Source organism: Melanotaenia boesemani, chromosome 19 (genome assembly GCF_017639745.1).
Source record: "Melanotaenia boesemani isolate fMelBoe1 chromosome 19, fMelBoe1.pri, whole genome shotgun sequence".
In the NCBI taxonomy this organism is placed as follows: domain Eukaryota; kingdom Metazoa; phylum Chordata; class Actinopteri; order Atheriniformes; family Melanotaeniidae; genus Melanotaenia; species Melanotaenia boesemani.
Genome location: NC_055700.1, coordinates 31347761 through 31360630, shown reverse-complemented (window position 1 = coordinate 31360630; position 12870 = coordinate 31347761).

Below are 12870 nucleotides of genomic sequence, written 5' to 3'. Positions count from 1 at the left end.
TTTATTAAATAGTTTATTTAAATTTATTTAATAGCTTTTTATTAAGTGAGTAATCATCATTAATTATGGCCATTATTAATGAGAAACAGTTAAATGTTTTCCTTGTGACTCAAAGTTTTACATTGGCAGACTCTAATATGAATCCAGGTGCCCTCCTTTCTTTTCTGTGCTCTGTAGTTTTGACTGAAGACGACCACTGTTAGCATCGCTCTGCTGCTAGCGAGCTAGAGGGAGTGACAGCATGGGAAAGACAGTCACATTAGCAAGAAACCAAAGAGCAGAGCCAATCAGAACAGTTTAAATAGTTTATAAGGTGGGACCTTAGCCAGCAGCGCTGCAGACAGAGAGCACAGATGACTCAGCTGATCTCTGCAATAGATAATGAGAGGGACAACTAGGAGTTGCAGGACGTTGGTGAGGACATGTCCCTACCATACCTTTGCATTTTTATTATTGTCCCAAGAAAATGAAAAAATGCAACGAAAAGTATTTCCATTGTTCAGCTCCACATGGACCACTTCACTTAAAATCCAGTCATTAACTATTAATTAGATTCAGAAGCTGTGAAATCTGCTAATAATTAAAGCTCCACTGAGCTGAATTTCACCAAAAAGGAAGAAGCTGATAGATGGCGGTTGGTTTCAGTTTACTGATGAGAATGATTTTATGACTTATTTCAATGCCGCGGTGCAGGCTGAGTGATAAGAGGAAAATGATCAAAATTCTTCAGTTTTTAAAATAATTTACATTTACCAACTGGATATTCAGTGTAAATATGAGAAGTGTTACCCCACTTTACACCTGCAGTGCTGATTAAAATCAGCTCCACTGAGATCTGCAAGTGGTAGGTTAGTGTGCTTCGCCAGCTATTTAAATTTTCTGCATTAATCTCAAAATCCAATTACCTGGGTATTTGGCTGATGACTGCAGGTCGTTCCAGATCGGAGAGTCGGCCCTACGTGTTGTTTCCTCCTGGCTGTAGCATGAGCTTCCTAATCTTCCTGAAATGAGCACAGAATGGATATGACAGCAGTCTCTTCTCTAACTGACAGCCAATTAGCCCAGTTTCCTCATGGAAATTAAACAGGCATCATGCTAGGACGGTGAATCTATGTGACATGTGTCACTGTCAGACTGCTTAGAAAACCCTCAGTTTTCAGCTCATCTGCAACTAAACAACAAGCACATTTCTAACTCCTGGATATGTTTGGGCTGTAATGTTTCATTACACATTTCATGTGTAATGAAAGAAGCATATGTGATGCTCATTATTAAAGATGATTTGTTGGATTTACATGAAACCCAAATAATTTTGCCGTTTCTGACTCACAGTTAGCCACAAATGGTGGTGTATGGGCAGTTTCCTTTCAGGACCAAGGCCCGATACAGCTCACTTTAAACTGAAGTTCCAAATCAAGTCCCAGCTTGATACCAATCAGTCCTGAGCCGGCTACAGCCAGTCAAGATGATCAAGTTCTGCAACTAGAACTGCATTCACGCCAGCCCTTCTGAATCAAATGCTCAGGACGTCTGGCTCATTGGGGAGGTGTGAATGTACAAAGTCCTCTGATGCAGATCAAAGAAGCGGACTCAGTAGGTCTTGGTTCACTTCAAGTGAACCCCATGCAGAAGTCAGAATACAGCGCATAGCATTGTGGGTAACCTATACACAGGTGTAGAACGATAGGTGGGAGATATGGCTCGTGGTCGTATGTGGAGGGAGAAAGCTCTGACCAAGGCTGCGAGCATATGATGCAGCTCCATGTTCTGTGATGTTATGTGGTGGCAACAAAAGTCGCTGTGAAACCAATAGAAGACTTGTACATTGTTTGGCTTCTCTTCTCCTTCTTCTTGAACAGTGCCCCCTCTGGTGAGGAGGGAATAATGCTATTGAAAAGCTCCGGTTTGTTTGAGCAAGTGTACTGTAAAAGCCAACTTGACTCCGTACATAATCGTATGTAAGTCTAGCAGGCAGTTAGGTGTAAATGCACCTAATTCAGGAGTGGTCAATTCATTTTTACAAGGGGCCACATGAGAAACCTGAATTGTCAGAGGGCCAAACCGACAACTTGAACTTAATTTTGCTCAACTTTTCTCACTAGTAAAATTCACTAAATTATATATTATGAATAGCTGGTACTACTAATCAGAAGCATAAAACTATTCTGTAAATATTTATATCAGCCTATGTGAAATTGTGGTGCATAAGTCAAATAAGAAAAAAAAACAATCAGTGCAATTTAATTTTAACTTGTTAATCCCCACAGACAATGAAAAACAACAAGTTTACAGAAATGCAACAATACAACAACTTGTACAGTTTTCCTCCTCATTTTACCTTTTCAGTGAGAATAATCCAGTCTGTTCTGGGCTTGAACAAGGGCATTGAAATCTGGCTGAATGTCTGAGGAGGCTATGTGATGGACAGCTGAGAGGTGGTCATCAGTGATGGAGGATCTGTGTTTGAAATTGTTGAACTTCACTGAGAATGTCTGTTCACATACATAAGTAGATTCAAAGAGGACTAGAATCCTCTGAGCAGGCCCCCTCTGGTGTGGAAAGTTCTCTTCTAGAGCAGCATTAACAACGTGGTTCATCTTTAACACTGTCTTACACAACACTTCCTGATGTATAACACAATGCAAAAAGTCAGTTTCTGTCACTTTATCCTGCTTTCTCTTTAAAAGACCAACATTTCCCCACTCAGATGTGGACAACCATCTGTTGTCCCACCTGCCAGATTATCCCGTTTAAGTCCTAACTTGTCTAAACATGCATTTACCTCTGTGAATAATCCATAACCAGTGGTCGTCCCTTTCATTGGCTGCATGGCTGCCAGCTTTTCTGTGACTTGATAGTCTGCAGTTATTCCACGTAAGAAGATGAGAAGCTTGGTGATTTCACGCACATGGCAGCTCGCATCCAAAGCCAGAGAAAAACAAAGTCTGCAGCTCTGTTCTTCAGCTGAAGCTCCAAGTTTCAGCATGTCCTCAACCTGCCTCGTCACAATGCGTCGGGAGAGTGAGACGTTCTCAAACTCGTCCTTTTCCTCCAGTCACATCAGTGCAACAGAGTCCAATAAGCACTCCTTAATAAACTCTCCGTCAGAAAATGCTTCACTTTTTTTGGCGATTTTGTGAGAAATTAAAAAACTTGTCCCAACGGCTGCTTCTCTGTGGTGTGAAGTTTGGTGAAAAGTCCTTGTTGGGTTTGCAGGTTTGTTCTTTTTCAGACAGATTTTTGTATTTATCTTCATGTTTGGTTGTGTAGCGTAATTGTAATCTTTTAACACAGCGACCTGTGTACCACAAATCCAGCACACAGCTTTACCTTTAATTTCTGTGAAGAACTTCTTATTGATCCTGTTAAAAACACAACATTCATTATCAACTTTTCTTTTTGTTTAGCGCAAGTTGACATCTTGAGGGTAACCTGGCTAGCATCACTTGTCGCGGTTCACCTTCACTCAAAGCTCACATCACGCACAAACGTCAATGCGGAAGTAGCGTAACGCTTTTCAAAGTAAAAGCAGCACAGTTGTATTGCACGTACAATGTGGATATTTTTATAATCTATGTTGTAATTTATGATTGACCTCACGCGGGCCAGACAGGGATGCACAAAGGGCCTGATGTGGCCCGCGGGCCATAATATGCCCAGGTCTGACCAAATTTGATTTATAAGAGTTTTTCCTGTGAGTCAAGTCACTGGCAAAACCCAAGCAATATCCAACACTGAGACCAAAGATCAAGGAAGGATACAAATCAAACTGAGTCATGCTCCTAGTCAGGACTAGATAGTACAACAGATGTGGCTCTATGTTAGTGTCAGCATTTCATCCGATTTCAGTCCCCGTGACAACAACACAATGACTCCACTTGTATCTTTACATGTTTAGTCTCACACCTATTCACATGTAACAGGAGCTGTTTCATGTTGCATTCGCACAAGAGTTGGGGGCGGTAGCGGGACCGATGTGCACTACAGTCTGCGACAGTGACGTGTGACTTCTGCGTTCCACAATAACAAACTAAACCCGCGAAATACAACAAGATCACAACACCATCATGGACAACGAAGAGATCGCTGTGATCATGCTCTGCCTCACTGGGATGTTACTGATGGAGGAAGAAATCAGGCGTCTAAAGTTGAGGCATTTAATGCACATTCAAAGAGTCATGTCGAGGCTGGAAATGCACACAGAGAGAGTCAGGAGACGAAGAATACAGCGGCAGGCGATAATTATCCTTTTCATGGAGGAACAAAGGAGAGCACAGCTCCGCAGACAAAGGAGACGACGTGTAAGTTTAAATTATTAAACATGACACGACTGTATGCGTGTCGTATGACTAAACAGTTCAGACAATATTCTACAGTTTGTGTTAAGCATGTGACACTGAGTATTCTCCGAAGTTAGATTTTTTCGAAATTGTGTTCTGTTTGCGTTTCAGACGTTGCTGCGGCTCATCGCACAACACTCCTCACCGTCTGTCTGGGTCCGGAGCAAAGCTGATGACTGGTGGAAAAATGTGATTCCCAGTTTTACAGATGAACAGTCGATAGATAATTTCCGTATGTTGAAAGTGACATTTCTGTACATCTGTGCCCGCCTTAAGCCTGCACTGGAGAGGATGGACACAACTTATCGTCCAGCTATACAGCTAGAAAAGAGAGTTGCTGTTGCTCTGTGGAAACTCGCCACTAACTCCGAGTATAGGAGCATAGCACACCTGTTTGGAGTTGGTATTTCAACAGCCTGCAATTGCTTAAGAGAGTTCTGCTCATCAGTGGAAGAAGTCTTGTTTCCTGAAGTCATCAAGATACCAAATGTACAGAAACTAAAAGAACTGTCGCAGTACATTGAGCAGAGATGGGGGGTACCCCAGTGTGTTGGAGCTGTTCATGGATCCCACATTCCGATCTTAGCACCTCTGGAGTACCACACAGAGTTTTTCAACCGGAAGGGGTGGTATTCTATTATTTTACAGGCAGTTGTAGATGGAAAAGGTCTGTTTTGGAATGTGAACATTGGCAACCGGGCAGCTTACATGACTCCAGAGTTTTACGTTTGTCGGGTCTGTGGGAAATGGCAGAGAGATATAAGGTGTTTTCAAACTATAGGAGGAACATCAGAGGACAGGATGTTGGCCACTACATCATCAGAGATGCTGCCTATCCATTGACAAGCTGGCTCATGAAGCCCTTCCCGGACAATGGTGCCCTCACACAACAACAAGAGACATTAAACTTCCAAACAAGCAAAGCTAGGGTTGTGGTTGAAAATGCTTTTGGCAGGCTAAAAGGACGATGGCGCTGCCTACAAAAGCGGAATGACTGCAGTCTCGAGAGAGTGAAGTCCATGGTGCTCACATGCTGTGTGCTTCACAACCTCTGTGAGAGCCATGGTGAGGAGTATAGACTGGAGTGGAATGAAGACAACCCTTATCCACAGCCTGATACTCCAACACCAACAGGTGCAGACACTGAAGCAGTTGGAGTGCGCGCTGCTTTGATGCATTACCTTGTGCCAACCACATAATGTAACAGATGTTAATGAGTGTTTTTGTTCTTTCTTTGCTGATTAAATATGTCTTCACCTATTTCCACGCAGTGTGCGCATTATTAAATATCTGTTTAGGAAGTTAAGGGGAAATCAGTCACTGGAGGGATTGTTATATGTATAACAGCATTATAGCAGGCTTAATGCTTAACAATTTTGACACAAGACAAAGGGTTTTTTTTTGTGCAAAACTTTAATAAAAAAAATTGGACAAAACTAAATATACATTAAACAAAGTGTCAGCAGTGAAAAATTAAGAAAAAGAAAGTGTCACCTGTGCAAGAATAATTAAAAAAGACAATTAAAGTGTCACCAGTGCAACTTTATACAGGTGTGGGCGGGATATGAATACATCACTGTGGTGCGCCAAGCCTTTCTGCAATTCTGTCCATTATGCTTAAGACACCTTCCATAAAAGTTCTATGATGACAGTCACCCTCAGCCAGATCTTGTCGTAGACTCGCCATCTCTTCTTGTATTGCCGCACACTCTTCTGACTCCGCTTCTTGCTGTGCATGGAAGAGCTCGAGCATGCTATTGAAGCGTTCATCACTTGTGCATTGCAGCTCTGCATCTGAGACAAGCATCTCCTGCACAGTGGTCAGAAGAGTGTCTGTCCGTTTTCTCTTTCCTGCCAAAAAAAAAAGAGGGTGGAGAAATATACTTAACATACAGCTACAAGAAAAAAAATACTGCGGCAGTACTCTGGAGCATGCATGTGCAATGCAATAAATAATTTTTTTTACCAGGTCTCGAGCAGCTGACGGTGCTGGCAGCTGGCTGTTGATGGCTGGTGGACGCTAATGGCAATGTTGTAGCCGTCTCTAGAATAGTCACTGCAGGAATAAATTTTGTTGAATAAAAAATAAGTTATAAAAAGAAAGAAAGGATAGCTGACAGTCAATATAGAAATTTGTGGCTCCATGAGGTTTTTGCTGACCATTCTAAGACAGTAAGAGCCACGTACACAATATATCTTACAACTGCCACTTAACAGCTTAGATTGCACAATTCCAAATGTAATAAGAACGTAATACGATTAAATAATATGAATGTTTTATACCTGTTGTGGGCTGGCAGATGTTGAATGCATCAAGACATGGCTGGCTGATACTTGTTGATGCAACATCAGTTTGAGGAATGTTCACTGTAGGGTTACAAACAAGTTTAAACAAAAAAACAACCCAACAACCATCTAATAATGCACTTCTTTCATTAAACTGAGGTCATATCTACTGGAGTAGAGCTTCAGAAAAATACTTAATCCAGGTGAACTGGCTGAACCAGCTATTACTAATCAGTCGTGTGTGGCCGTTTTCATTTTTTTTTTTTTTAACTCCGTTAAATCGAGCGCACAGATGTATGCGTATTATAAGCTCTTTTGTTAACCTGAGCGATGGAGGGATGGCGTGCTGGCGGCTGCGGGATCATCCAGGATGCTGTTCAGCTCCGTCTCTGAGTAAACATAAGAACCACATTACTATTTGATAATAACACTATCAATAATTTGACAAATGTATACACAAAAGCAAAGCCTCTTCTCTTGTTTACTAACCTTCGAACTCCTCCGAGGTGGAACCGTTTTCACCACGGGTTCTCAACTCCAGAAGCCCAGCGCACGAGTCCTTTGTTCCTGCATTCCCCGAATAGGCAGGTCGGTGGCCCAAGATCTGGTCTAATGCTTGTTGCTTGTTTTTCGGTTCGCGCCACTCTGATTGTTGTGGCCCTTGATTCTTTTATAGTCTTGTTTTAGTTTTTTCATTTTCTCCCTACACTGCTTTGCATTGTGGAAGATCCCCGCTTTCTCCAGTTCTAAGCTTATTGCCGCGAAGATTTTAATATTCCGTTGCAAGCCTTCAAAACCTCGCTGGATGTCCTGGGTGGCGTAGATGGCCAACAGAGATTTGACCTCCTCGTCGGTCCATTTGTCGCTGGCTTTGTACATTTTCTGTTGTTGTCTGTAGTTGAGTGCAACAGCGAATTTTAAAAATGCCGGGGTCACGAGAAGTAAATAAGCAGAACTCCGGTAAGGGGCGTAGCAGCAGATGACCAAACACCTATGTCATGAGGGTTCCTATAGAACCCCGCTTAGACCCTGCCTCGGAGCAGGAGCTAAAGTGGTTATAGAAACTGAGGGCTTTGGTCCCTAGTTCCTATATGTCGGAATGAGCGAAAAAACGGCCTGGTTCCTGAAAAGGTTATAGGAACTGCAAAAGGTTCCTACAGTCGGAAAGAGCCTTATAAGAGTAAATAAAACCATGTAGAATAATTACTTATTGTCCTTTTCCTGGATTGCAGTTTGGCTGTAGATTGCATGTAGAGCAGTTTCTGTAAAGCGAGGTTTGTAATGGGATCAGATTTCGCTGTAGCTCTAAGGTTGTCTATATGGTAAAATTTGGGACAATCCACAGCTGAACAAGTCCTTAGTTATGTAAGCTGCCACAGATTTGGTGATTGTCTTCCCTCTCTTAAAGGTAGAAGTCAATGTCGACAACAGCTTGCCAATTTATGGCTGCTTACTGAGAACAGGCTTTGTTTTATAGGTTGCATACAGGTCACCACAGTTCATTTAATTAGTGTTACAAATTAAAATTTGAATTTTTGTAGGCCGATTTTACAAGCCTGTTTTATGTAGTTTGTACTCAGCTCATAAAAACCAGAAGATAGCCCAGATGTCAACTTTCAAGGCTCCTTCTCTTCCCTTTTTGTTGTAAATTACTGTCTTCCTCTGCTTAATCACAGTAACAGTTAAAACAAAGCAACATAATGTAACTTCATCACCACTTTCTTCTTCTCTTTCCTTACCCTGTGTTTTATAGCCATTAAACGTGACTGAAATAACTAAAATCATTTAAACTTTGGTGCAAGTTTCTGATTATGTATCTGCATCAGTGGAAAATGGTCCCAGTTTGCACTGAGATGGATTTTAGAAACTAGAAACTTCCAACCGAGTCCTGAGCAAGTCCCTCATTGAACTGGTTTATAATTAACTGAAGTTAACTGGATTGAAGCTGAGTGTGAAGCAGTTCTTGTGCTCCCTCTGGGTAAGGCAAGGTCTCTCTGGGTCTTGTCCCTGAGAGATGACAAGCTGCAGCTAGACATTGGCAGAAGGACTGGTGCTTCATCAGCAGTAATGAAGGTGTTACTGTGGTGATGAGGATTCCTTTTACTGGGCTATTTGTTCTAGTTCCTCTGCATTGAAAGGAGTCAGCTGAGGTAGTTTAGGCATCTGATTAGGACACCTCCTGGTTGACTCCCTGTGGAGGTTTTCAGAGCACACCCAGTAGGGACAAGAACCAGGACATGCTGGAAGAACTATATGTTATATGTCTCGTGGTGGCTTGTGATGGACTGGCGACCCATCTAGGATGTGCACTGCCTCTTGTTTAGTAGCTGCTGGAATAGGCCCAGTCCCCTGCAGCCCTGCATTGGAATAAGCATATGGACAATAAGGTATGGACAATGGATGGATGGATATTCCCTATGGCCTGGGAATGCCTTGTGATCCCCAAAGAAGAGCTGGAAAAAGTTGCATGTTGAGAAGGATGGCTGGGTTTCATTCTTGAACTTGTTTCCTCCACGACCAGGCGCCTCATTTTATTAAACTGTGTGTAGCAAAGCAAACTATAGGTGGCGTCTGCGGTGCAAAAAGGAAATGTGGTGCACTTCAACTTTGAGATTTATAAAAGCGTGCACATGCACGTCTCACGCCTGTTTCCGTTTATAAATCAAAATCAACTCTAAAGGTGAGGGAGTGCCTTGCCCGCCCACATGGTGGCTATAAATGGTCAGGTGGACGCCTGTAATACATATTCATTACTCCGTTTCCATGATGGCTCAGGAGGGAAAAAAGGGAAGAAGTGGATTTTTCAGGGTGTGAGACAGAGATCCTGATGGACTATGTTGGAAAACGAAAAAATCTTTAACTGGTGGACACGGCATGGACGTTACTGGTATCAGAAAGACAGAATAGTGGAAGCAGGTGGAGATGCTGTCATCACAGAGTCAGAAGGGAAGACACGCCAGAGGCATCAGATGTTAGTCAGTAAAACATCCATCTGCCATGCAGGAGATGGAAGTTTGAATCCCACAGGGGTGAACAGTAACACCTACCTGTTGTGTCTTAGGCAAGACGCTGCAGCCCACAGTAGATCGTTTTGGAGAAAAGCTGCTAAATGACAGTAATGATGCCGGTAATGTAGTCTTTGGTTTTAATTTATAAAATAAATATGTTCAGATACATCTGAGACTGGTAGCAGTTTATTTAGTGTTGAATAATATTTCTTTCTAGTTGCTCGGTGTTCCAGCTGGGTGGATGGTGCTACAGCTGTGGTTGGAGAGGGTGAGGCCAGAGACTCCACCCAGCACCGCAGCAGCTGTGTCCTCAGAGAAAGTCCTGCAGGTGCAGAGGGAACCATCACCGCTATTAACCAGGTGGACAAGGGGCTGCAGGAAATGGAGACAGTCTTGATGGAAATTGGGACAACAATTATAAAGGACTGCATATGAATAAATAAATAAATAAATAAAGGAAATCCACCTCTTGTGTGGTTTGTAAGTGTTCCATCACTTCTAGGCCTCCAGTCTGTCCCACTCTGCTGGATCTCAGAATAAATGACCAAAACTTCTTTTTTGCATCTTGTTTTACTGACTGATAAATGTTGGCAGCAGACTTGTACACCTGGGTCAGAGTTTCCATGGTGGTAGGAACATTCTCCCGCCAAGTGTGGTTTTTATAAATCCCAGAAGTTGACTATATTTGGCGTACGTCGGTTTTTGTACCTACGCCAGCTTTAGGAATGAGGCCCCTGGACTCAGATAGGCAGAACAACATGAAAGGATGAATATTTTGATTAAATTTGCTTAACATTAGATTAAACTTGACATTGGGCTTGTACAGAACTTTCTGACTTTTGCAGCAAGGTACTCTGAGATTAATTTCATTGTGAAGTGGTTCTACATAATTGGAGTAGTTCCAGTATCTTGAGGTCTTGTTTACGAGTGAGGGAAGAACGTAGTGGGATCGCTGCAGCATCTGCAGGTCTGAACCTCTCGGTCACCAGGGTAGTGACAGAAAGAATGAGACTGTGGATACAAGCAGTTGAAATGAGTTTTCTCTGCAGAGTGGCCGGGCTCTCCCTTAAACTTCGGGTAAGAAGCTCTGTCATCCTGGAGGAGATTGGAGCTGAGCCACTGCTCCTCCACATCGAGAGGAGCCTGCTTTGGTTAGGATACCTCCCTGGTGAGCTGTTTCAGGCACGTACACCGGGGAGGAGGTCCCAGGGAGACCCAGGACACTCCGCTGGCCTGGGAATGTGTCAGGATTTCCCCAGATGAACTGGTAGATGTAGCTGGACAGAGGGAATTCTGAGCTTCCCTGACTAAGGTCAAATACAAATTGATGACTCAGTACTCCCATCAGATAACATGGAACACACATTTCAGTTTCAGGACCTTCAGGAATCACCAGGACATCATCTGAACGTGGACATTTAATAAAGTGAAACTGAATTTTTTGCATCTTATCCTTGTCTTTTTCAGTCATTGCAATCAAGGCGCTGTCATTTGCATGTTGGCATGACATAAATGTTCCTTAATAAAAAGTCATTTCACAGCTCAGTGCACCGATGTGACTGAGGCAACACTGTGTGTTGGTGAATGTGTTTGTAAGGATTTTGCATGGATGAGGACACAGGTGGAAACAGCCTGTGGCTGTAAGTCTGGGAACCAGGGTTTTTCACAGGGAAGGGATTTACGACGTACAGTCTTTTACTGTTAATATAATACCTATAAACTCTAAATTCATGAAGCACGTTTTCACCTTGACCATGTTGTCAGCTAATTCAGCAGAGCCTGAGCCAACTCAGACTCCTCTCCTTATCACATTTAATCCCAGTGGTGACTCGGGGAAACAGCGGGGACGAGTCATGATGTAGAAATCACTTCATTCAGCCTGGTGGTCAAAGACTGCAGAGAGAAAGAGGCGTGACAAGGAAAGAGAAGAAGAGGAAGACATGTAGTCGAGGACTGATGATGAGGACGAAGCTGTAATTCACCTGTCAGAATATATTGAGGCCAGACTGCTGACACACACGCACACATGCGCGCACACACATGCCACACACACGCCATGGTTTGAATTCCAGAATCTCATTTCAGATCTGATTAATTACTCTCTCACGCTTGACAAAGAAAATCAGCAGCGAAACTGAAACGATTAACACACACACACACACACACACACACACACACACACACACACACATTCCTGCACTTACTGCACAGTGAGGACCGAGTGAAAAGGTCCACATAGCGAGGACCACCCTTTCTGTTTAAATTAGGAACACAAAAATACCATTTATGGACACAGGGTGGCACCCTTCTCCCAAACACTGCCTTAGATTACATTAAACACCAACATTTAAAAAAAAAGTTTTCAACAGGTTATGTGAGGACCAGTCAATGGCTTTGGGTTTTTTATGATTTAAAATGAACTAGAATGCTTTTTTTACTGAATATTAATAATTGAAATCTGTATTGACATATATTACATTTGTAAAGGATGGAATTACAAATAACAGGGCAGTTTTGTTTAATGAAAATAGTATTTATTAAAGAGCAAATTGGTTATTTCAGTATAAAGAAGAATTTGAATTACCAGTTTAGCTGTCAAAAGGTAAAGCATATAATGATTTTCTTAAGACATTATGGTATCAGTTAAGCCTATTGTCAATTTTCAAAACAACTTCTTTTTAAGTCATATCAATTCTGTGGCTTTTTTCTATGTAAAAAAGAATTAGAATAGTAGTCCTAACTGATAGCTGAGCTGCCAGTTAAAACTGGAAATTTGTTGATCACATTTGATTAAGATGTAATATGATTGTGACCTTTTGTGGTTGCGCATACATTTAGTAATTAATCAAGTGAACTTCAGAAGTGCATGCTTCTTTTTCTGAAAGCTATTCCTGTTCCACAGTGTTAAACACAAACATGGCAGACTCAATCCATAAATAACAATAACAACTGGTGGACATTAGATTTATAACTTAGTCTTGGCAACCAAAAACGCCAGTAACAAGACTGTTGTGCAAAGTGCAGAAGATATAAACATATTGCAACTATTCAAAATGCAGCTTTTGATTTGAACAATATAGAACAGCCAGGTGTTTCCTGAGAAATTTTCCAAAAACTTAAAAAAAAACTGCATGTGTCAGTTCCTACTCAACGCAAACTGCTACATAAAAGATTTGCTGTGATGTAGGCCTCCTAACAAATGAACAGGCATAACAAACCCCTTAAAACACGGGAAT